Consider the following 25,271-nt stretch of genomic DNA (forward strand, 5'->3'; position numbering starts at 1 on the left):
CATACAGTGTTATTTCTTTAATTATTCATATCAATCTCCACAAGTATTACTAAACTGACACTAATAAATGAGTAGTTAGGAACAACAAACAACATAAAACTAAGACAACATAACAATACATCTCAAGTTATTAATGGGTGAATAGTCCTCCTTATCCCTTTACATGTTTTCCTGTGTGAGGATCCTCACAGTCCTGCATGCTTAAAAGACCAACTCATATTCTAAAAAAAGGACCTAGTATTCCTAAACCTCCAGCAGCAAAAGCAATCAGCTAAATTTTAGTGAAAAGTGAAATTAAGCCTTCTACCAGCCTGGAATGTCATATAGCGGAAAGATAACCTCACTGAGACAGTCATTTTTGTCCCCTTTCTTCATATTCATGCTGTAAAGTCTACTCCCAGTTCAAGTACAGTCCAAAGCACTAATAGGAACATAACCATTTTCTACGGAAATTTTAGTTTGGAATTCTCAATATTTGCCTGCTCTGCAAAAAAACAGGCGTTTTTGTTTAATCATTCAAGAATCAAGAGAAGAGGAGCTGAGTGATCCCAAACATCAAAACAAAAGCACAACCAGTGAAATTCTGTGTCAAGTTTAAATCTACAATGCTACTGTAAATAATAGTACTGTAAATAGTAGTACTCTCTTTGATTGCAATCAAAAATGCAAATTGCTGAGTAATATTGTTTTATTTTTTATAATGCAAAATCTTTTCCCACAAGTGTTTGTCTGAGACTTAGCTGAATTCTACCCAAGATTTGGAGCAGTTTGAATCATCTGAACCTGCATACTTCTGCTGAATTTGTACTTGTTAAAACAGCTCTGCCACTTTTATTATTTTTAGATCTATCTTAAAGGAAGGGAAACTTGAGATATCCAGAGAAGTAGCTTGCCCTGAATGAGTCAGCATACAGACTTGGGAAAACAAGAAAATCTCCAGGGCTTTCCTTAAGAGCTCTGCTAGTGCCCTGCCCACAGATTGCCTTTCTGCTGCAGCGGATCAGAGCAACGTGGCTTACCAATACTAAGCAGCTAAATAAATTAAATCCATTCAGGTATTCTGAGGTAATCTCCCTTGGGTCTCTGACAGAAATCTTGAAAATATCCCCAAGTTAAAATATGTGGTTAGCTTTGGTTCCTGGCTTTAAATTCACATATCATTAACTCTCAGGTTTCATATTTAAAAGAAGGAAAAAAGAAATTCCACATAATCAAGAAGTTAATTTTGGAGGAAATAAAGTTTGTTTTGCTTCCAGTCCTATGCAAGTCCCTTCTTTCATTGTCTTTATTGAATTTGCTTTGTTTGTTAGCTTTTGTTTTATACATACTATCTAAGCACTCTTATCCTAAGCTCTAGGCAACCTAGACATATAGTTAACATGCTGCGATCATATTTTCCTTAAAAGATCAACAATTTTAACTCCCACTAAAGATAACCAAATTAGAAAAGCTTAATATTCCTAGCCTATAATATCTTCTTATATACTTTCCAAAGATCCAAAGAAGAAAAAGTTCTTGCTGAATGTCTTAACGTCCTAGAGACTTTTTCCTCAGGCATTGGAACAGGTCCTGAAGAGCTCAGGGAACTTCACAAAGACTGTCAAACTTTATTAAATTGAGAAAGATCTGCACAAAGGTATGTTACGGTCAAACATCAATTTTGAAAGGCGCTCAGAGATGTGTCTGAGAAGTGACACTACACTGGCCCAGAAAAGTGCTGTGAATGCTCACTAAAGAAACATGCTCTTGCTTACATCTTCCAAGACTAATACCAAAATGAATCAGATGCAAGGAATACAATATTGGAAGGATAAATGAATGTCTACCAAAGAAGGAAAGAAAGGATGTAGTGACTTTGCCAGTTGAAGTAAGCCAGTGTATACTCCCAGCTTTTTGCAAGGGAAAGAGGAACTAAGAATAAATGTACAGCTAATGCTGTCAAAGCAAATACAGCTAATCCTGGACTAATTGGAATGTTTACAGATGTTTATAGTAATAAAAATAAAGACTACCAAGTCTTTCCAGTTTATATAAGACCCAAGCGCTCTGTAAACTTCTGGAGTTTACTTTGCAGTCAACCCCATTTCAACTGAAGTGTAAGTTTCTGAGACAATTCTTGCTGAAAATCCTTGGCAGAATTTTACATAAGCTCAGGGTGACACCTGTCTTGTTCATGAGGATCTCTCAAGGGCACTTAGATCTTTATACCTATTTTACCACTTTCAGATAGAAGATGAAGCCAGGGAGATCTCTGATCTGATGCAGATGCCCAATATGACTTTTTATTTTTAATATTAAAAGTTCAGTGTAGACATTAAAAGAAACAGAATACTTGCAGAACAAACTGTAACTGAGAAAAAAAAATCTGCCAAATGAGTGAAATGTGAAATAATCACAAGTGTTTGTGTATGTGAAAATACATCCTGCAACTGAAAATACTGGAGTAAGCATATAGTGCTTTGATGTTCTAGATTTTCATCAAGATTAATCTAGAATTATGCACTTGATTTGTTACTGCCCTCTTAATTTCTGCTCACATAAAGACAGTGATGCAAAAGTGGCTTCGCTGTAATGAGTATTTTTTTTCTCAGTATCACCATGCAAGTCATACACAAGGAAGCAAATGCTCTTATTGAAGTTCATATAAAGAAAGGTATTTTGTCATGGTCATAAAGTTTTTACCAATGAAACCAGTAACTCATTTTGTAAAGTAAGAAATAAAAAATATGAATTTACAAATATGACAACTCCTAAATGTATGGATTTCAGAAGAAAAAATGCACTTGCTCTGTTTTTCGGCCTTCAAGCAGAAATCAAATTGCACTGAATTTCTCTTTTCAGTTTTAATTTGAGACTGTGCAACTGAAATTTCCCACTGTCCTTTGCTCAAAAAATGAATTTTAATGGAGTAATGTTTATTCATGCTCTCTTCTAAAGACATAAAGCAACTATTCTGAAATGTCTAGAACACTGATCTTAGAATTTATTTCTTTTATATATTTTATGAAATGTTCCCTGTATTCAAGGAGATTTATCTTTGTTGGTGCTACCACAGAATATTCAGCAAGACAAAATGAGTTACAGAAGAAGAGAATTCTGTCCTTGGAATCCTACCGACTTCAGGCAGAAGACTGCTGGGAACTGCTTTTCCCAAGCTAAGAATTTTTAGCCTAGTAACGCCTCAAGTATGTTTTTGCAAAATGGGAGCTCTTTGAAAAATACCAGAATCTCCCAGTGTTTCCCCTGCCCTTGCAGTACAGAAGGATGATTTTCCAGTCGTGCAGTCATGACTTTAATTGCCTTCCCAGACCTAGGGAACACAAAATTAAATAAATATTTTAAGAAATAGTGAGAAAGGAATATAAGTGGAGAGATTATTCTGGCTTTATATGGAGGAAGATTTTACCAAGTATAATGAAATCCATCAGAACTTTAGAGAAATACCACCATTAATTTTTGCATTTGTAAAACAAGATGATTAACAAGTGTACAAAACACAATTGACATACCTGGAAAGAGAAATTGTTTTCTCTTTGTTCTTTGGAAGTGAGATGGGGGGGATTTCTTCTAAGCTTTTATGGTTCATTAGGCATGCTGGAATTAATTTTCAGCTTTTTCCCCTCTCGCATTTCCTGATTATATAACAACATCTGTTTAACATGGACTTTTTATGTCAAGTTAGCTTCAATATTTATTTTGCATCTGTAATCACCATTTGTCAAAAATGCATTCTTTCACTTAAGGTCTAACTCTGCACTCCAGTTCTTGTGCAGTTACTCCCATTGACTTGATTTTTTTATCAGATGAAGTTAACAGCTATGTGTGAAGTTTAAAAGCAAAAAAGCGCAAATAATCTGATAAAACAGACAAAAAAATTATAAGAGAGTTAAAGATAGATTCCATTTCTTAATCTCACTTAAATTCACAATATGCACTTTCTTATATTTTTTATTTTATTTATTGATCAGAATAAATAAAAAAGGTAAAATAGCAAGCTGGCTTGCAGCTGGACTGAATGAGTTGCTCTTTGGAGGTCACTGACCACTCTATTCGAGCATAGACAAGTTGAAAAACTGTAGCCAATATCTGAGATATCTTTGCTTTGTGAAGTCAATGGCATAAATGTTCCCACATGCCTTGATTTCAAGGACAAATGAAGAACAAAGGGATTCATAAACATTTTTATTCCTAGCAGTTCTGGATTTTACCATTTGAATCTTTCATGCTCTTGATACCCAAAAGTACAGTATCATCAAATATCATGATATTACATCAATATTTCTCTGAACTGTGAAGAATCAGTGAAGCTTTGGGAGCTGTGAACCAGCATGCAAATATTTTTATGCTTCTGCAGTGCTAGCCTTGAGTCTGTATGACTTCCATCACCTAGTGAAAACCGCAGAGGAAGACAGAGTCGAATCTCTTCTATTCCCCTCTACCTCCCATTGGAAGGTTAAAATATTTCATCTTTCTTTTTTCTCCTCTTCCATTTATCCTGTAGAAGAGAATTAGACCAGCATTTCTGACACTGGGTAGACATGGGATTAAGGAGATTGTGTTGATTGGAGAGACTGAAAAGCGGATGGCTGAAGGGGAGGACTATGAGAAAGACCTGTGCCACAGAGCAGAGAGAAATGGAGATGGAGTAAGCATAAGGCACAGGAAGCCTCCCACAACCAAGCTGATCAGGACAGTATCTATAACAAGACTAAAGTTATCTGATGTCTGTATCTAATGCTCGGTGGCTTCAAACATCCACATGACACACACATGTAATTCATTGTTAAAAATAATGTTAGTCAATGAAGGGACAGTCTCTTGATTTTGGATATGTTTACTTATACTCTGTGATTTGCCTGGGCCTTTTACTGTTTTAATCCAGTGGCTATATCATGTCTTCAAATACCACAGTGGTAGAGATTTTATAAATGCAAAGTATTCATGATAAAATAAAATGAGACTCTAAAAGTAGAGCAGAAGTGACACGAGTTCCTTAGAAAACGTATGTTTGATCACAGTGCCCTTTTCAATAATTCAGAAGAGTTTCACCTTCCCACTTCAAAATGAATGTTCACCTCAAACTATTTTGCCTGGCTGCGTTACCACTGTTTTTCTATTATAGCCAGGATTCTGCACAGAATAAAACAAAAATATTTTTGATTGACTATGTGATACCCACCATGGAACCATAAAAATAAGCTTGATTTCCCCTGTATCTGCTTAACATTTATCTTTTAAATCTTATTTTCTGTCCCTTTCTTAACTGTTAGATAGAGAAGACAGAGGTGCTATAACTCAAAGTCTGGCAAAAATTAGGAAGTCAAGGCTCTTTATAGAAAATTCTGAATGGTACTGTTCCCCTCAACAAGATCTGACAAGGACTAGCTGAGTGTATAGGGGACTGGCCAGCTGGAAAGTAAGGAGAATGTGGAGTTTTTTTGTGTTGTTCTTTTGTTTTTTGTTGTTGTTGTTTTTCCCAACAGAATGCAGAAGCACAAAAGACAAGTTGTTCTAGTACTAGTCAATAGAATTTTTCCTGTTCCAAAGGATCTCCATTGCAGCTTCAGTCTTTATGATAGGATTCTCCTTTCCAAACATACTGCTGACATTGCAGAAACACTGTCAAAATCATGACTGCACTATGTTACTTCAGTCTTGTTCTTTAAAGGATCAACTGTAAGTAAGCGTTCATTTATCCATCTATAAATTTCTTTTCAAAATCAAAAACTCATCAATCACCTCAAACGTTTTCTTTGCAGACTCTTCTAAGCCACAGTGTCTGAAAAACATTGTTTTTCTAAATCACTTGAAGAAAAATTTGACTCCAAAATTATATGTAATAAAAATGATTTTTAATCACAACTATCTAAGGACGCATTTTTCTAAGAAAATACTTCTTAAGAGGGCCATATGAAACCCTGCCTTGCCTTCAGCAATCTAAACAGTTGTATTTCAACTTACAGCTGAAATAAACCCAAACCTTCTAATGACTCCTCTCCCACTTTTCTTTTTTACTTTCCAGCAGCTTGTCCTGTTTGAGTTTATTCTCTTTTGCTTCTCTCTCTAAATTGCAGATGGTTTCAGATGCCCAGTCCCTGGAGGTGTCTAAGGCCAAGTTGAATGGGGTCCTGGGCAATCTGATCTAGTACTTGATCTAGTGGCTGGCAACCCTGCCAATGACAAAGGGGGTTGGAACTTGATGATCCTTGAGGTCCCTTTCATTAATAAACAAGAGATACCACAAGAAGAAAATAATGCAGTGGTCAAATTAATCTTGCTCATTAAAATTAGATCTTCTTAGTTGATCCAGTTGATCCAGAATCAAAGAGGGAAAAAATTGTAAAACAAATGTTTATAATGAGGATACTATAATCAACACTTTTTGTCTACATAATCAGCGTATTTCAACATGATAACATCTATATGGTTGCATCTTTTCATAAAAAATGAAACTTTGGACAGAAATACAGAACTTCGACTGACTGCATCCTTTTTCCACTAGAAAGAAGTAAATTGTGTGAACTCTAGAGTAGTCAGCAATTATTAAACTAATTCACTTATTCAAGCATTTAAATATGCATGAAGGAAGTCTATTATATAAGTTTCTATTTTAATGGGTCTTTGTGTAGCCACTCCATAACCAAAAAAAGTTCCTTACAGCAGAAATCTCATGGTTCATCTCCTTCTCTCCTAATATTTTCTCCTCTCAAATCTAGTAATGCCATCATGAATGCCAAGATCTAAGAATTAGTAGTGTGTTAGAAACTAACAGTCTGTGAAAGTGAACTCAGTAGAGAAGACGGTAAATACTTTACATAGCCTTAATAGATCATGTATAACACTGGAAAGCAAGACATTTCCTTTAATGAAACAACCCAGATTCTGCTTTCATTTACACCAGATCAAATACAATTTCAGTTATGGTGGAAAGCTTCTGCTATACTATTTATCAAAACACACTACAGCCAAGTATTCAACATCAAATTTTGCAGAGGAAGTAATAAAACCAAAGTTTACACATATGTCATTTTATGGATCAGTAGCTATCTCATATTGAAATATAAAATAAAGGGAATAAAAATGTGGGTATAAGGAAGGAAGTGATTTACAGAACAGAAGAAATCCTTCTTCCCTTGTATTCAAGAGCTGATAGCATTTGCAAAGTTTGGTCAAAGTAAATGTACTGAAAAACTGTTCAAATGATTTATTCATATAATCTAGTGATTTTATGAAATATTTTTCATTATATTAAATTTAAGATGTTTGAGTACATATTTCCGTCACAGATTCAGAACTTCACAACAAAATTAAGTCAACAAAATTCCAGCAATCTGAAACCATCCCACCAGAAGCAGAGGTTTATTGGTGTTTCCAAGCACTTTGGTCTTTATTTCCACACTAGAAGTTATCTAAAAGAAAGCATCTCGATAAGCATATTAAAGAATTTATTATCCAATTTTGACCTCATATCTTTAAAACTATGCCAATCAAGAAGAACAAGCAGCTGCTTCTTTTCCAAACAGCTGAAGAAATGTATGCATATTAAAACAACTATTAAAGTGTAAAGAATTGAATATAAACAAACCTATATTTCATTAAATCTTTCTAAAAACTGAAATGTGAGTAAATAAGCCTGAACTCATTTATTCCCCTGCACAGTGCTCAGTTTCTCAGAGACTGTTCACTAAAGTCAGGAACTTCAAGCATTGATCTGTACATACCTGAGCTGTCTTTGATCATTCCTTCTTGTCACAAGCATGCCCTGCACACAGAGGCTAGGCAGTTACCTCATGAATAACATTATTCAAAAGTTTTATATACCCCGCTAATGCACTTAATTGATTTATCAGTTCTTATTATCAGGAAAGTATACCCATCCTGTAAAACAAACAAACAAGCAAACCATAAATACATGTTATTTTGTATTTGTAGAAATGATTAACCAATATTATTAAAAGCTACACTGAGTTGAAGTCTGAGCTTTTTGGTTTTGACCAACGAGCTTTCAAACACAGAGTTTGACTTTTACAAAGCCTAAATCCCGACTCTAGAGCTCTGAGCTTTTAAGCACTAATCTCAAAGATTAAATTCTAAATTTTGACAGCACCTTTGGACAAGTGAGGAGCTGGATGTGGCACTTTCTTCTCTACCTTTCTGTTGAAGCTGTCATTTGTTAGCTCAGCTGAAGGAGTTCATATAAAGAAGAGCTGGAACATTAGTACATACAGGGAGGAATCCCAAAGGCAGCAGAATCTCTGCCACTGATCAGAAGTAAAGAAAAACATTCCTGTAGCATTACAAGCAATTGATGGTTTAAATATGCAGACCTACAGAAAATACTAGTAAGATTTCTGTTCTCTTTTAAGATTGTTTGTCTCTTAACATACCCTTGCAGAGCTGCAGTGTTTACCAGAACATGTATATGTCCCCCCCCGCCCCCCTCGACAAAACAAACTCAGATACACCTCTCTTTAAAAACACTGACAATACCATACATGCAATCTTACCTTGCTTGGTCCTACTATAAGGGTGGGTTTTCACAGGCAGCTAAGACTTCATCATCTTTTATTTCCTCTGTTCAGCAAGGAAAGGAAACAGCAGTGCTGTATGTTTTTCACATCCCCTTTGTGGTGTGATGATATAGGTTTTGTCCTGGCTTCTGTCAAACTCACCTAGCTTCCAGCTTACTCCAACCCAAGTTCTCATAAAGGGAACCTAGCGTACTGCCAGTGCAGAAGACACTTAGCATAACACTGACATACTTAGTATGCATTTGTTGTCTACAAGTTCTGTGCATAGTACACGTACCTGAGCACAGTCTTAAGCAAGGGCTGTGATTCCTATAATCTTAGACGGTGTCTAGCCAATATTCACAACAAAGCGGGAATAATGTAGAATTATCTGTTTCATAGGGTCTGTTTCCAAATAAAAAGCCTATGCCAATAGTACTTTCCACATTTCTTATTTAGAAAACTCAGTTCATGTCTCTGAGAAGAATCACTATATTCTCTGTAGATCTCATATGTAGACATTGAGAAGTCATATTTACAAACACAAGACCTACCAGATCCAAGATCCCTAGATTATCCCTGAGGAAGGAGTCTCCTGGGCTATGCATCCTTCCTACTACGTACTACTACTGCACTGTGTGTGACCTCAGATCACTTAGTAGAAAAAAAAAGAATACTAAAATATTTCCACTGTCATAAGCTTGTGCAAGTTGAGTTACAAAACAGTGAAGAATCCATCTGACAAGGCCACTTTTTGTTTTTTTTAATCAACGTGTATCTCTCTTACAGGAGAGATTATGGTTCATTTAAGTATAGAAAACTGAGGTGCATAAACAGAGAGAAGCAACTGAACATCAGCTCCATGCTGTTTTCTTCATCCTGTTCCAAAGACGTAAAAATCTTCCAGTCCCTCTAACATTTACCAGAAGACATTGGAAGGTTACAGAAATATATTACATGTTTTTTTGTGCAATGAAAATATATGCAAATCTAATGACACTAAACCATCTTAAAGAATAACACATTAACAAAAGTGAGCTACTGAATTTGTTCACATGTGCAGAAAAGACATGCATTGTAAATCTCTCTTTCTCTGTAAAGATGTATTCATCTATGCATAAACTGCTAAAATTACTTGTGAAGCCAACTGATGTGCAAGCCAGAGCCCTACTAGCACAGAAAAGACAGTTACAGAGTGGTCTGTTCTCCATGCACGCTTACTTTGCATTCAGCCAACGAATGCAGAGGGGATTGTATCTGACTGAACAAAGCTTTTTACTTACATTTATGCAGGCTCAAACTCTGGGAATTACAGAAACTCCTGAGACATACTTTATGATAGTTCCTTGTCTTTGGAAAGAGGGGACAATAGAGAACTTTAGTCTTTGAACATATTACAAAAGGAAATCTAAATATTTTAAGGCATTCAGCCGCCACAGTAAGGAGTTACTGACTCATGAATCAAATAAGAGGAAATTCCTTTTACTCTTCCATTTGGCAATTTGGTGACTTACTGCTACACAACACAGAAACTACTGAGGTAACTTCTGCTCCTGACTTCTGTCTTCTTGCCACCTGTTTTCTCCTGACCAAGACTATTGAGCTCCATGCATGTTCTGAGAGAGTAAAAAATCTCAAGAGACACAGATGAATACCTCACATCCTGGTGACTTTCTCCTTTACCTTTCCAAAAATACCAACAGGCCATCTCTAGGAAATTGTCTAGAAGAATATTATCACTGTGAGGCATACTTCATGTTTATTATCAAGTCAATATCCTATACAGCAGTGTTTACCATTTTAAAACTTTCATATTGTTTCTGTGATTACCAATCATTTTTTTTATGATGTTACTGCAATTTTGAATTCCAAATTCCCTTTCAGTACTCACTCTCCTAGAACTACCTGTGACCTGACTTAAAATTCATTTGTCCTACTTCAGATGTTTTCTAACCCAAGTCTTTTGTCTAATTTTTTGACACCTTTTACTTTCACAAGTGCTTTTTCTGTATTTGTTTTCACAACTCTTCTTCTTGGCTTTAATTCCTTTCTCCTGCAGTTCTCACAGATTTCATGTATACAACCTGCATTTTCTCCCTAACCTTTACTTTCTCCTTCTCTCACAAAAAATAAAAAATAAAAATTGAACAAATGGTTGAAAAAACATACCTTCTAAATTTTTTTTTTTTTTAGGTTATTTACTGGTTTATTATTCAAATTCAATATCGTCCCATCTTCCTCTAGTCCTCAAACTTATTGGGATCTTCTTTTTTTCTTTTTCTTTTTCTTTAAAAACAAACAAACAAACAAAAATGCCGATTTCAGTATGATGATCTGGCATAAGAAAGTTACTATACTATCTATCAGATGATTGTTGCCACTAATCCTACCAGCTAGTATCACCAATTCAGGCTTCCCAGCATAACAGTGTTTATAGATAGTATTTAGTGATCTTTATCAGCATACACTATTTAACAATTGATCTTACACAAACTAAAAATCAGATCTATGCATTTAAGCATATGTAATTATATCATTGTATCGGAGGAACCACCATCAGGAGAGGGAGGGGAATAAGAGAGAAATAGCCATGAGCGAAAGCTGGTTACCCCATTAGATTGAAGTCAAGAGTGGCAAGCCTACTGACAACTTAATTCCTTAAGTTAGGTCTCACCACCAAATAAACAGAACTAAATTAAAAAAAAAAAAAAAGGATTAAAAAATATATATCATGATGAATCCTTTGTTCACTTTTTCCCCTCTCCTCCCTTATCATTTCCTCATCCACCTGTAAGTTCTTTTCAAAACAAGGAACTTCTCTTACATACTGATGAAGTTACAAGAGTATTTTCAGCTTTAAAAAACTAATAGTAATTTTATTGTAAAAATTCCTCCCACCACTTGAAGCAGCAGTGAGGCCAAAAAGGATCTCTACTGAGCTGGAAACCATCCCTGCGAATTTTTAATAATATGCATAATGATTACTTACAAAAGCTTTTACTATAAATCAATACTGCTACTTGCATGAAGATCACTCAAATGAATGCTTGCAATAGAGAGACTCCTTGAAATCCTACAGACTGAAACTATTTAAATTATATGTTTTGTCTCTGTGTATATACTTTGGATATGTACATTATTTTAAATCGAAAAAGAAAATGTATTGGCTGCTTATATTCAGTTTGCTTTTCTATACTGATATACAGCTCTTTTGTAATTGGAAGATATTAATATTGGATAAAAGTCACAGAATATGCTTCTTGCATGTAGACAATGTGGAAATGTTGTGTTGTGACAAATGAAAATCATATTAACAGAGCACAGATTTATTTGTTGCTACAAAGTATATGGATGTTTATATTCTAATTACAATAGTAGAAACTACCAAAAATTAGTATTTCTAGCAGAATTCTTATGTTATCAGCAGTACTGTTTGGCAATTTTCAGACTGGTCCTTTTTTTCTTTTTTTTTTTTCTGGTTTCCTCCTTTTCTCAACCCTCTATTTTTGTCACTCACATTCAGAAAATGGTCACCAGCACCCACTGGTTTCTCCTGATTTTATATTATTCCTTCTGAGCTGCAATGCAACTTCTTATCAGTAACACTATAAACTGAAAATATATACTCCCCTTCTGAACAGATGAGTAAGATAGACTGTAGAGGAGAGAGGAATATATGAATAGAAATGTATTCTGTTCCAACTTGCATCATGTTGTGGAATACAGAGGGAAAACATATTAAGAAAATATGAGAAAGCAAGAACATAACCAACAAACCAACTAAACAACAACAAAACACACCAAAACTCAAAACAAGAACTGATGGTAGGTTACTTTCTTATTTCTATCTGTCCCTTGTATAACTGATATCACTCAATTAGCATTTTTATAATACTGATTTAACGCTTCACTGTGGGATTGCTATGCTACTGGTATTACCAATTGCACTGCAGGTGACTCTCTTGATAAGGTAGATATTGGCTAAGACCTAACATTTCTGTGAAAATCTATAATTCTGCCTTGGGAGATCTATAATTGCTTCTCTTAAAAACCTCTATAACCAGGGCTATCAATAGCTGTTTTCCTCCCAAATCGCCCTGATGCTTTCAGTTGTTTTTCCTATGCATATCTTCAACAACAAAGTTCTCTTACTGACTCCTTCCAAAGCTCTCTTATAGGCATTCATTTTTGATCCAAGTAGATCTACTGCTGAGAAAAATGCTGCATGTAAAGAGCTGCAAAAGCCACAGGAAAAATATGTTTTCTTTTAAATGAAATTCTAGAGAAAAAGATCTCTAGAAATAATCTGTGGTGTCCTGCCTTTCTGACTTTGCTTTCATGTTGTGTTTTGTACTCCAATAGACTTGAAAATTATCTAAAAATTATTATTGATACTATAAGGCATTTCCCAGATTTATTAGGAAAATAGGATCTGCAAATATTTTATTAGCAGTGAATACAGCACAAATAAGTTTGTGGCATCCTACGGAGTTAAGAGCTGGCATGCAGGCTTTCCTGACTTAGTTTATGTTTTATATATACATATGTGTTTGTTCAAAGACTTCTACATAGGGGTTTTTTATACGCTATTTCTACTTGATTGTAAAATAGGAAAAGTCCATTCACATCAAACACAATAATTAGCACTTATTGGCATTTATTGAAAAAGAAAACATATTTGAAGAGTTTGGAAATGTAGACTGAGAGAGATTTGGGCTTAGAATTGTAAATGATTTGGAGCATTTAACTTCTGTTAAGAAGTATTTTTACAGTTCATGATGACTATGTATTTCAGGCTGGATTGTGCCTTTGGGCATTATCCTGTAATAGAAGTCATTTGTGATGTAAGCCAGGAGGAGGATCATTCCCAAGCATAGTTTTTCCAGGCTTCTTCTATGTTGGCTAGAGGGAAGGGAGTGTGCCACATGAGTCATTTGCAAGCTGCAAGGCACTCAAAAAGCTGCAGCAGGGCAGAGGTTTAGCTATATGAAAGAGCCAAACATGAAATCCAAAAAAATCTTAGCGCAGCCACATTGAGAAAGGGGGAAAAAGGGAAGTCTTTCTCCCATATTCACAGGCTAAAGATTTACCTCAAAGGAAAAACAGGATGCTATCCTAGAATGCAATACTTGATAAGTAGGAGATGAAGAAGAGGAACTAAGATCGTGAAAAAGTGTTTGTGATTTTCTGGGTAGAAGTAAGAGAGAGAAAATAAATTAATAGATGCTACTTGCCACGTCAATATATGTTTTCAATATTACCAACCTCAGCTAACCTGATGTAATTATACAGTAAGTCTTCCCCCGTCTGCAGAAACTGCATTTATGCAAGTCAGATGAGGTCAGAGTAAGACATACCTCTATTATGAATTACATTTCCATTAAAAAATATAGAAGTTACATTAAATTTTATATAATTTTATTTCAAAGGAGTCTTTTACCTGTATTTTGCCCAGAGGCAGACACTGAGTTCTTAGTGCTTTTACGTGATGTTTCCATTTCTCCCCAGGACAACACATGAATAAAACAAGATACACAAAATCCTCTAGCCTCCAGCCATCCTGCAATGGACTGCGATCATGTCAGATCTCATTAACTAGCTAAGATTAGCTCTTGTTAGTAACATGAACGGAGGGTCAAAGAAAGAAAATGGCAGAACAGGTTAAGTGATGCAGGTGCATCTATGTATGTCTGCATGTGTACTTCCTGTATGCTAAAAAAAGGTGTTTATGAACAGTGAAAATAACAATTTCATTTTTTTGGGGAAATGCCTGTATTGGAACTGGCTATGTAACCTTAGTACACTTCGTGATACACAAGCATTATGACAAAGACCAGCTATTTTATAACACATTCACTTCTTCATATAACCTTGCCTCCTGCAATAGTCGAAGTAGAAAATACCACTGTGCAGTATGGGAGGACACGTAGCTCATGTCCCAGTCACATCTCTGAAAAATGAAGCAGGTAAAGGCAAAGAAGAACAAGAAAAGTTTTAAGGGAGATGAATGCTTGGCTGGTAAACTGAATTCTAACTGTTACTGCTGGTGAATCACTTAAACTGGACTTAGAACGATTAATATAATCTGTTTTCTTCATATTATGGGTGCCCAATCTAAGCATATCTGAGCATGTGGGGTCTGATCCCCAGAACTGAAAGCTGTTCTTTTCCATTGTTTCTACTGCAGCAATATTTCTCAGCTCAGAGCTCATTTTTTTTAAATCTCTTTGACTCCATTTCTCAAATTACCAGATTTTTTTTTCTTCTGTTCTTCCTTTCTTCTCTCTCTCTCTTTTTAATCCCCTGCACCACAGATTCATTTATTCTTGAGTTACTACTTGTTCTTGCAAAGGCACACTTTTCAGTGTTGTGTCTGATTAACCCTATAAAAGATTTCTCAGCTCTCCATCACATACTTCCGGCAGATACAACACAAATATAATAAATAAAGAACCCTGAAAGTATGTTTTGAATTCTCCTTCTATGGACAGATCATCATATAGAAAATTAAAGCATAAGAGCAGATGGTGCAGACCAATGAACTTGATCATAAGCTGCCTTATCTTGCACTGTTCCCAGACTTACTTATTGCAAGGCTCACAAACCGAGACATGCTCATTACAAGCTGTACTCATTAATTAACCCTTCAATGAAAAGAAGGAATTAAAAGAGCAATAATTTTGAAACTCAGATAATGCTTTGGGCATACAAAACTCTCACTGATTTTTACTGTAGATGTCTCTTTCGGTTTATTATGAAATAGCACGTGAAAATAGTCATCTTGAGAACACAAAGCTTGCTGCCTACTGTGTATGATTGTTTCGAAAAGCACAGTACTCAAGAGCTGAAAGATGGAACATTCCACTGTACAAAGCATTCAATAACTGAAAACTCATCCCACTCAAAAACCCTTCTAACCTAACAATAGAAGTCAAAAAGGGGGCCATAGAATTGTTGAAGATTTCCTACTTTTTTTCCCCATTCCCTTATACAGTGGGAACATTCAGATACTCTGTTTTCCCTCCTTTAAACAGAGTGTCCTCGCTTTTATGTCTTCTGTCATTTATTACTGGACGTTTTTACCTGGATTGTGATCTGCTCCTTGGAAATTTCAGCTGAAAAGGTGGTAATAGAAGTGAGTTAGCCTTACTTTACAGATAAATACAGTATTTTAAAAGTATTGTAAGTTGAAAGAGAAAAAAAGTGCAGAATTTTGTGGAAACACAATGATTCTGTAGACAAAGGCGAGAAGAACAATGTTACTGTACAGAGGAAAACAGATGAAGGAAAAAATCTTTCAAAAATACGTTTCAGTCTAAAATAATAGGTCATACTTATCAAGATAGGCTGGAGTTGATTTTAAAAATGGAAAATAAATCAGTTTCTCTAAAGTATAGACTTCAATCAAAACAAGAACAACAACAACAAAACCCAACATTTATATGATAGCTAACTATATTAATCTAAAAGTTTGGGAAACGCAAAGTTTTCCTTTAACCTAGTACCTCGTCCAATTATTCAAGTAATTCTTTTATTTAGCAGTTATTATTGTTCAACTATTTTTCCCTTTCCTGTTGTCATGATAGATAAAAATGACAAAGTACAAAATGCAAAAACAAAACCTTACAAACCTATTGTTACACTGGGTGATCTCAAAGGCATTACATATAAATTAGCCATTGAATTGGGATTAGATAGCTGAATCCGCAGATGAGATCACTTGTTATTGATAGAATCAATTTGAGTTAGAAGAGACCTTTAAAGATCATCTGGTCCATCTCGCCTGCAGCAAACAGGGACACCTATAGCAAGGTCAGGTCCAGCCTGATCTTGCATGTCTCCAGTGTCAGGGCATCCACTACATCTCTGGGCAACCTTCTCCAGTGCTTCACTAACCTTACTGTAAAAAGCTTTTTCCTTATATCCAGTCTAAACCTCCCCTCTTTTAGTTTGAAACCATTTCACCTTGTATTATCATAACAGATCTTACTAAAGAGTCTGTCTCCTGCTTTCTCATAGCCCCACTGTAGATATTGAAAGGCTGCTCTCAGATCCCCCCAGAGCCTGCTCTCATCCAGGCTGAACAACCCCAGCTCTCTCAGGCAGTCCTCAGATGGGAGGTGTTCCATCAATTATTGTATCGTGATTGTTATTATCATTATTACTACTGCTATTTTTGCATCCAGCAATATTTTAACTCACTTCTACAAGTGGAACAGGAGAAGGTAGTAGTAACCACTTGCAACTGGAGCTCAGGCTTGCAGGCTGCTGAGTCATGCTGGTGGATCCTTGCAAAGCCAGTATGTTAGTGCTGGACTCCTACTAATTGTTTAGTGCCTGCAAAGAGAAGATGTTAAAAAATTCTAAGTACAGTGAAAGTGGTGTTTAAAAAAAAAAAAGAAAAAGAAAAAGAAAAAGAGAGAGAAGTGTGTGTGTGTGTCTCCAATACTAGCATCAGTTGAAAGGGAAGAAAATTGCCTAAGTAAGGTACATACACAGCAGCAGACTTGTTCTGAGAGTATAGATGCTTCAGTGCAATCAAGAAAAACAGATTACAGTCAATGAGACAATCTTAGTATGTACTTATTTCTTCTCCTAAGGGGAGGGTGATACTGCAGAGGTGCAGGGAAGAGATGCGAAAGATTGGAACTGTAAGGAATGACTGTAAGAACAGTGAACCCAGCATAAGCCACAGAGCACTGACTGTGAAGTGTCATGTTTCGGGAGCCTTAGGAAGTCTCTCTCTGCTGGTAACCAAAACAGAGGCAAAGAAGTGCTGGCTCATACCCTCTCCATCCAAAATTCTTGGTTACTTTTAAGGGCAACTCTTAATCACACTGCAGTGGAGCTCAGCTGCTGTCTTGCAGAAGGAAAAATGGAAATCCTAAAAATAGCCAGCAGCCACTTTCTTCACATGTACTTAGGCAGTATGCCCTGGAAATGATCTAAGTGGCACTCCTTTTCCTTCATTCTCAGCTGCATTCTTTCACACTACACTTTGTTGAGCAATGTGTTCAAGTTTCCCTCATTTCGGTCCAGCTGCTCTTGGAGGCAGCTTCAAACAGAAGTAGCCAGAAAGTGCAGGCATTGACAAATAAAGGCTTCCTTGGATTCTGTGAAAATAGAATTCTTCCGAACTCTCATCTGGTTGTAACCTATTCCAAGCACATATTCTTGCTAAATTTCTTGCACCTTTTACTCCCTGAAGCTTCCTTCACCTTACTGGACTGTAAGCAGAAAAGGTGACTCCTTAGGAACCCATTCATTTTCACAGTATTTACAATGCTAACTGTACTGGGATGTAATCCTGTTACTTTTTCTGGGCCTGGATTCCACTCAGCTCTGTCTACAGAACTTGTACAACCCCTTGCACCACACCTACCCCTTAGGGCTACCTTTAAACCTTGTATATTCCAGCTTACATCCAGGTTTACCCAACTTACCATGATGAATTTTTAAATCTCTTGCAGTATACCAAATAAATATGTACATATTTGTAATGAGAACATATGTATTTTCCTTATTCCTAGTTCTTGGAATCTAATGAGCAAACGAAGCATAAGATATATTGTCATAATGTATGCATCTGGTTTCCTATGTGTGTGCCAACTTGTAATTTACAACATTAGATTATTAAAATACCACTAAAATACCACTGTTTCACTTTTCTTCTTCTTGTTACTATTTCAGGAAGACGTGTGCTCAAAATAACATAAACAACAACAAAAAAAGTGAAAATCAGCAATAAAATAGGGCTCTAATTAGGCTTCAATTCTGCAAACATGTTTGGAAATTAAATATCACTAAGCAAACCCTCAACCATTGGACAGTGCTACTTTATGCTGTACCTAATGCTGATCAAAACAGTGCACCTGACAAGTAAATACACCTCCCACTCCTGACAGCTCCAGCTGTGACAATCCAGGATATCATCATAACAACATGGCTGAGTTCATTGTTACACGTATATAAAATGCAGTAAAGTTGGTTAGCATTCATACCAAACACTTTTGTTTCTTGTACCTTAAAGGATTACCTATTTTTTTGTTGTTGCTTGTTTAAACCTCCTCAGAAGTACAGTTCCACTCCTGAGAGCCAAGCCTAGCAGGGAGGGAACAACTGGGACTGGTATGAAATGCCAAAACAAGCCTAGTGCCAAAACAGAAAACTAGACAAAAAGCAAGAAAGCATAACTGTTAATACATTTTAGATTTTAAACTTTGTCCAGTTATCTTTTTCTGCCTCATAAAAGAAACTGAGAGCAAAGAAGAAAGGGAGCATTTCTTTTCATTCTCTGGAAACACTAGGGAAGAGATAGGGGACAGAAAAGAAAGAAAGAAAGAAATGGTTGGGGCAAGGGATAAGGCTTTGTGCGAGGACGTGAAGAAGGCAGGCTGGTGCCCTCACCAGTCTTTTATAAAGCAGGGCATCCTCTTACTGGCCAAAGCAATTTCTATAGAAAATAACCTGACTGCATCTCCTGCCTCCTGACCCAGATGAAAAGAGAGCAGCTCTAAACAAAAAGTGCAGGAGGGAGGGAGGACGGGGGAGGAGGAGGATCGCTCCCTCCATCACAGCACCTGGCTCACAGAAGCGCTTCTCTTCCTCCATTAATTTATCTCACACAGATGTCTCTTTCTCTCACTGCTGAAGCAGCAGTTAAGTTTGGGGGCTGCTGAGGTGAGGGTGCAGGCTTTGCAGGCCGGGCCTGAAGCACTCAGCTCCGGCCATGCCTCAGCCCGAGCCAAACTGCCCCCAGCCCCGCGGCCTGCTCTCCAGGCTGCTGCATTAGCCAAGAAGACAGCGAGGAGAGACAAAAAGGGAGAAGCAGGCGATGTAAGGAAACTCTCAGCAACAGCCTGATCCGGAATATTTCTGGGCTGGTGAGGGAAAATGGGGAGAGCTGCCACCTGGAGCCGCTCCAGGGCCACTCTCCTGCGCCTTGGGGTCCAGCCCCGCGCACTGCCACGCTGAGCTGGGTGCACTGACCGCTCCCCAACGCTTGTTTCCTTTCCACCTCCACCGGTCACTTCCTTACGGGAAGCGAAAGCCCGTGCCGCGACACAGGGCAGAGACCGGGAAACAAAGGCAAATAACTGATGGGACAGCGGGTCCCCGTCCTTCCTCCCCAGCTGCACGCGAAGCGCTCTCCTGCAGGAGATGCCGGAACACCGCTGACACGACTGTGCGGTACAGCGACCGCCAGGCTGGAACCGCCCCGGGAAGGAGCGGAGCCGGGGAACCCCCTGCGCACCCCGAGCCGCACGAACACCTCCTGCACACCCCGGGGTGCGGGTACATACGCACGGCGCACCGCCTCAGCCCGAGCGGCAGGAGGGGCAGCACGGCGCACAGCTCGCCACCGGGGCAGGGCACCCGTCACCCGGCGGGGCGGCGGGCGGCGCGGCCGTAGGGCAACAGGCGGGCGGTAACTTCACGCGGCGGCGGCGGCGAGCAAGTTGCGCTGCCGCGCAGGACGCGCCCGCCTCCGCACCTCGCCCGCGCAGCCGGCTGCGTGCCCGCGCCTCGCTGTGTGTGAGCGCGCGAGCGGCACCTGCCGAGGCCGGCGGCCGCCCCGGCGCGTGTGCGGAGGGGGGGAGGAGGGCGGCCGCGGGGCGCGGGGCTGGGTCCGGGCTGGGTCCGCGCCCGGCGCCGCCGCCGCTGCGCCCTCCCGGCTGCCAGTCCGCCCGGCTCCGGATCACGTGGCGTTTGCCGGAGGCAGAGACTAGAGAGGAGAGAAAAAAAAAAGCGCCTCATTCCTTCTTCCACCGCCATACTGTATTTTATAGTAACTCTCATTTTTATTCCTCCCTTTTACTCCCGCTCGGTGAGTACCTTTCCGCTGACATTCTTGTCCTCCTTTTTTTTTTTTTTTTTTTTTTTTTTCCCCTCCTGTTTTTTTTTCTTCCTTTTGGTTTTTTTTTTTGTTTTTTTTTTTTTGTTTTTCCGTTTTTTTGCTTCTTCTTTTTTTTTTTTTTCTTCCTCTTTGATTATTGTTTAAATGGATTTGATCTTTTGCTGGTGACAAGTTTTTTTCTTAGCATGCGATGGTTCCTAAACTGTGAGCAAAAGGTGCTGCTGGGGCCGGGAGTCACTGGGAATGAGAGATGATGATAATAATAATAGAGACTTGCCAGTCCAGCAACAACTGCGATACGTTGAGTAGCTATATATCTGTATATGCAACTGGTTTTGTTGTGCACAGAAAGCGATGTGAAATATGATGCTGTTTTTTAAAGATAAGAGAGAAGGCATGTTTCTAACTCTTTTTTTTTCTTCTTTTTTTTTTTCTTCAGAGGATTTTCTCTGGTGTTTTGTTTTTATTTTTGGGTGTTTTTTCAGGGTATTTTTTTTTTTTCCTTGTAGAGATGGGATTTGCAAATGCATTTTACAGCAGTGTTTACAAAGAGTTTGTAGTCTTGCAATGCTGGTGGAAGCCACAGAGCAAGATGTTAATTTTATTGTTTTTTGTTACTGTTTCTTTTTTTTTTTTTTTTTTTGACACTCAGTGCAATCTGCAGGGCTTTTTTTCTTCTTCTTTTTCAGTTTTTGATGCCTGTTTATAATGTGAAACTTTTCTTGCAGCGTGTTACAGTTTCCATTTTTAAATACTTTTTTCCTCCTTAAAGGTAACAGAACCAAATATGCAGCCAAAGAAATGATCCTTACTTTTGCACATTTTGCACCTTGACTTTTTTTTTTTATTCTTTTGCCGGCAGTATTTTATGGTGGTTATTATTATCATGATGGTGATGCTGATAGCTGTATGCATATATACAAATAAATACATTTTCAAATGATGGCAGTGGAAGGTTTTCCTGGAGAATGAAGTGCGGTTCGGTTTCCTTGTCAACGGAAGATGAAGTGAACAACTGAACATCTCCCCAGTGCAGGTACTTCATCTCCTTGTAGGCGTTTCCACGCTGTGTAAATTACATTGTGAGATTTGAATACATATATATATATATATATTAAAGAAATCTCTTTCCACCCTTAGCTGAAGGTCTCAGTGCAGTGCACATGGGGACTGAACTACGTATCTCTGCCTCCTGATTGCTCGGATGTGTGCATTGCACTAATTGAGGCTGGGTCTGTGAAGCTGAAGAGAGGTGTTTGTGTGCTGTGTGCTGTCAGGAGGGGAAGGCAGTGTGGGGGGAAATGCAGACCCCCACCACAACCTCCTGTCCAGAAAAAATCCCCAGATTGAAATTTCAGGGTGAAATCTTGAGGTCCTTGTTCTGAGTATGAATACTTGCAGGACTTCAGACGAGAGCAAAAACCCCAGCCCTGTGTTGTGGTGACTTGTGTATTTGTGTGTGTCTGTTTAAAAATTATCCATTAGAAAATAGCTGTGAGAGAAACAGCAAAGGAGGCTCCCTGGGTGAGCTGGCTCCTTGCCACACGAGACATATTTCGTAGCCCTGAGGGCAGCAAAACCCTTCTATCCAACTTCTGCTCCTCGTATTAAAAAGGCGTAAACAAGGCAGCAGGTTGCCTCTTATGAATTTAATTCATTGGGATGGAGATTAATCAGAAACAGATATTTGCTCGAAGGTGTTTCGTTTTGTTTTGATGATTATTAATGCCACTGGCTGGCAGGGAATGGGAAACTTACTTTCCGTGACGGTCACTGAGAGTTCAGGACTGGAGAAGGAACTGTTACTTTTCATGGATAGTGCTTAAATGCTTAACAGAGGCTGCCCCTGATGTAGAGGCAGGATATTGGTTCTTGAAAATACGGTTTGGAAGGATTTTTCCAGATGACAGGCTTGTTGGTGGTTTTGATTTTTTCTGGAAGGAGATACAGTGCAATATTATGCTAAAGTAGAAGTGCTGAATGCTTGGGTTTGCAGCGTTCTCTATAGTTTACTTTATGTTTACTTGTGGGATTGCTTAATGTATTTTATTTAAACAGCCTTTAGGGATTTGTAACTGATCATAAACTTAAGCTGTGTATTAGATGTGAAAATCAAAGTAAGTTACAGAGAATATATTTATTTTCTTACTGTGATATAAGCAAAACTGCGTGGTCAGTTTCTAATTCATGTGGAAGTTTGAGGCTTCTAACACTCAGTGTACACTGCTGTAACTTAACGGCCACCTTTAAAGTAGGAAGTGTGTCTTAGAAGTCTTCAGCATTCTTCTGTGAAATCAGTCATGTTGAAAAATAAATCAGTTACTGTTGTTTTTGGTTTTCTTTTTCATTTACTCTGTAGTAAAACAGCTTTGTGTGTTTAAGGTGGATTTTTCCAGCTTAAGTATGGTAAAAATGTTTAGCGCGTATTTGTGCGTGGTTTCTGCATTGACATGATGGAATACTTTTGACAGTATATTGGGGTCAATAATCCATTGTGTCCAAAAAGCACTGTCTAGATATTTCCATGATGGATTATGATGACTTCTCAGAAATAGTTACAATCTGTTGTGTCAATACTCTGCACTGTAAGAAGATTCAGCCTGCTTATTTCCTCATGATTTAATTTGAAAGAAAGCCTTTAAAATACCACACTGATTGAAAATCTGTTTTCCACCTCTCTTTTCATTTCCCTCCCCCCTTATTTTTAAATTAAGGTTTTTCTTTAAATTATGTGAAATTGACAGTCAGAAAAGCATTTTTGATACTGCTAAAGCACTGAAATATAGTAACTATGCTGCAGTTTCCAGAATAATGTTCCTTTTGTCCTTTCCTTCAATACTGCAGGTGTGTCGAGTGGGTAATTTTGTACACGTAGTTGCTGACTGTAGATCCAGTCCTGCTCACCTAAGTCTTAAAGTCTGAGATAAAAAGTTTAGAAATCACAATTTTCAGCACCCAGATTTTGCCTGCAAAGCACCTGTTGTCTGAGTAAGTCAGTAATCTAATACTCATATATACATTCCATTTGCAGAAATTTGAGGTTGTGCAATTTTATAAAAGAGATAAAGGAGCTAATTTGAAAGAGGATACCTCTACCTCCTGCATTATGTGGGCACAGTAGGGTTTGGGTTGGTGGAATCAGTTCCAGCTTGATGTTTCCATAGCTATGCTATGACTAACATGGCTGAAAGCAGAGTCAGTGTAAGAGACAAGTGTTATTTTTGGAAGGAAGAATGAAAATTTTATCTAATGAATTGCAGTGTTGTTTCTAGAAGTGATGATGTAACTGCATCTTACATCGAGTGCAAGAAACAGTGCCTTAACTTCTGATGTGTGATGCGTGTCCAGACTTGTATGTCATCTTCTATTTTTTGTTTACATCTCATCTGATATGTGTGAATTTAGGAATTTAAGATATTTGTAAACAGAAAGATTTGGAAAGCAATTTTTCATCCATAACTAGCTACTATAAGCAGTACTTACGAGCAAATAAAAATGTGTGACAGGTGAACAGGAGTTAATGACTGTGGTGCCCAGAGCACTGACCCAAATGCAAGATTTCATCCACTGTAGTGGTCTCAGCTGGCAATGGAAGGATATCTTTTCACATTTTTCCACATAGAAGATAGGACTAGAGATGCCTGTGAGGTTGCCAGCTCCATTCTGCTGTGGTGCTGAGCTGGACTTGCTTTATTTGAGCTCCAGTGCAGATTTAGCTGGGGCACCATTCCCACCTCACCTCTTTGGGCCTGACTTTTCCAGCTGTTGAAAATCTGTTTGATGCCCAGAATTTATTCTCAGACAGTTTATACTCCTTTGTTTTTGTGCCACTGCTGTCCCCACACAGTAAGATTCCTTCTCTACATCTCTGCTTCCCCCTGGTTGTCTTTCCTATGCGTTTCCAGAGAACAATCCCAACCCCTTTTCACTTGAGTTTGCTGGGCTAACTTGGCAGAGGTTCCCATTGGCATTGGTCACAGACATACAGGCTATCTCTCAGCAAGGCTGGGCTGCAGCAGAAGCAGGGCATCTGTGTTCACACCTTTCTTGCCCAGGTTCTGCCTCCATGTGCAGCTTCGAGCCCCCATTTAGGCCTGATGTACTCACCTGGAGCTGGGCTGTGCCCATGCCTTCTGCTTTTGAGCCAGGCATTGCACCACACTGACCTGGCTTTAACACTACCTCACCATGCTGCATTTCTCTGCAAAGGACTCTCAAGGATTTCTCCTTCAACACAATTCTTTAGACTCCCAAGCATCTTTCATTTACTGTTTCAGTGTCTTACATCCCTACCAGCCAGGGGGAGTGGAATGGACTCGAGCCAGTGTTGTATCAGAGGCTGTCTTCTAGTAGGAATACATGTGAAAGTTTGCCATAGTGCTGTTTAAAATAGCTTTTCCTAATTAGTTTCTTCCCAGATTGCTGTTATCTTAGCTCTCATCTCTAAAAGCATTATTCTAAAAGCAGTTTCTTTCTCTTCCATAATGTTGTTTTGTTTTCCCCCTATTTGTCTTAAAAACAACAACTTAATAGTGTTTGAAGAGAGGACTAATAGGTCTGTCCCCATAGGAATACTTTTGAATTCCCTTGGTCTTCTCAGAGGATGCAATGCTCTGTCAAAATCTGGAGCTGCATCCTTTAAGAATTTATGGAATTTCTGAACAGAAGGCAAAAGATGACTATTTCCAGATGAAAAATTATGTAATCCGTGGCACTGTCAACATAGTCATCCAGAGAATTGGATTTAAACCAGTTTGTAGCTTCTTTAAACTCAGATCCTGACTGACAGAAGAAAACAAAATGCTATTTTTAAATGGTGCGAAGATTATGGTGTAACATCTTCACCTCTGTTAAGGTACTAATTATTTTATAACCTTCGAACAATTACCAGGGTAACATGACTT

General features: G+C 38.2%; 1 protein-coding gene and 1 long non-coding RNA gene across 19 annotated transcripts in view; one reads left to right on the forward strand and one right to left on the reverse strand.

Annotated features, from left to right (window-relative positions):
* Positions 1 to 19,832, reverse strand: part of LOC112531878 — a 42,949-nt gene extending 23,117 nt beyond the window's left edge. For 2 of the 4 annotated variants that reach the window (XR_006937233.1, XR_005857486.1), the window contains exons 1-5: positions 18,547 to 19,832; positions 16,713 to 16,847; positions 10,680 to 10,796; positions 8,108 to 9,860; positions 7,722 to 7,878 (exon numbers count right to left, since the gene is read on the reverse strand). This is a non-coding gene — a long non-coding RNA (uncharacterized LOC112531878). The remainder of the gene's footprint in view (positions 1 to 7,721; positions 7,879 to 8,107; positions 9,861 to 10,679; positions 10,797 to 16,712; positions 16,848 to 18,546) is intronic. The other 2 variants (XR_005857485.1, XR_006937234.1) reach the window with 2 other exon arrangements.
* A 448-nt stretch (positions 19,833 to 20,280) lies between these two features.
* The window catches only part of RALYL (RALY RNA binding protein-like), a 380,415-nt gene continuing 375,424 nt past the window's right edge, over positions 20,281 to 25,271 (forward strand). For 9 of the 15 annotated variants that reach the window (XM_015282798.4, XM_046920044.1, XM_040678036.2 and 6 more), the window contains exon 1: positions 20,281 to 20,337. The gene's annotated coding sequence lies outside the window, so the exon portion shown is untranslated. Of the gene's footprint in view, positions 21,404 to 25,271 lie in introns of all 15 variants that reach the window. The other 6 variants (XM_046920001.1, XM_040678026.2, XM_015282796.4 and 3 more) reach the window with 3 other exon arrangements.

This window comes from Gallus gallus, chromosome 2 (assembly GCF_016699485.2).
Source record: "Gallus gallus isolate bGalGal1 chromosome 2, bGalGal1.mat.broiler.GRCg7b, whole genome shotgun sequence".
Classification (NCBI taxonomy): domain Eukaryota; kingdom Metazoa; phylum Chordata; class Aves; order Galliformes; family Phasianidae; genus Gallus; species Gallus gallus.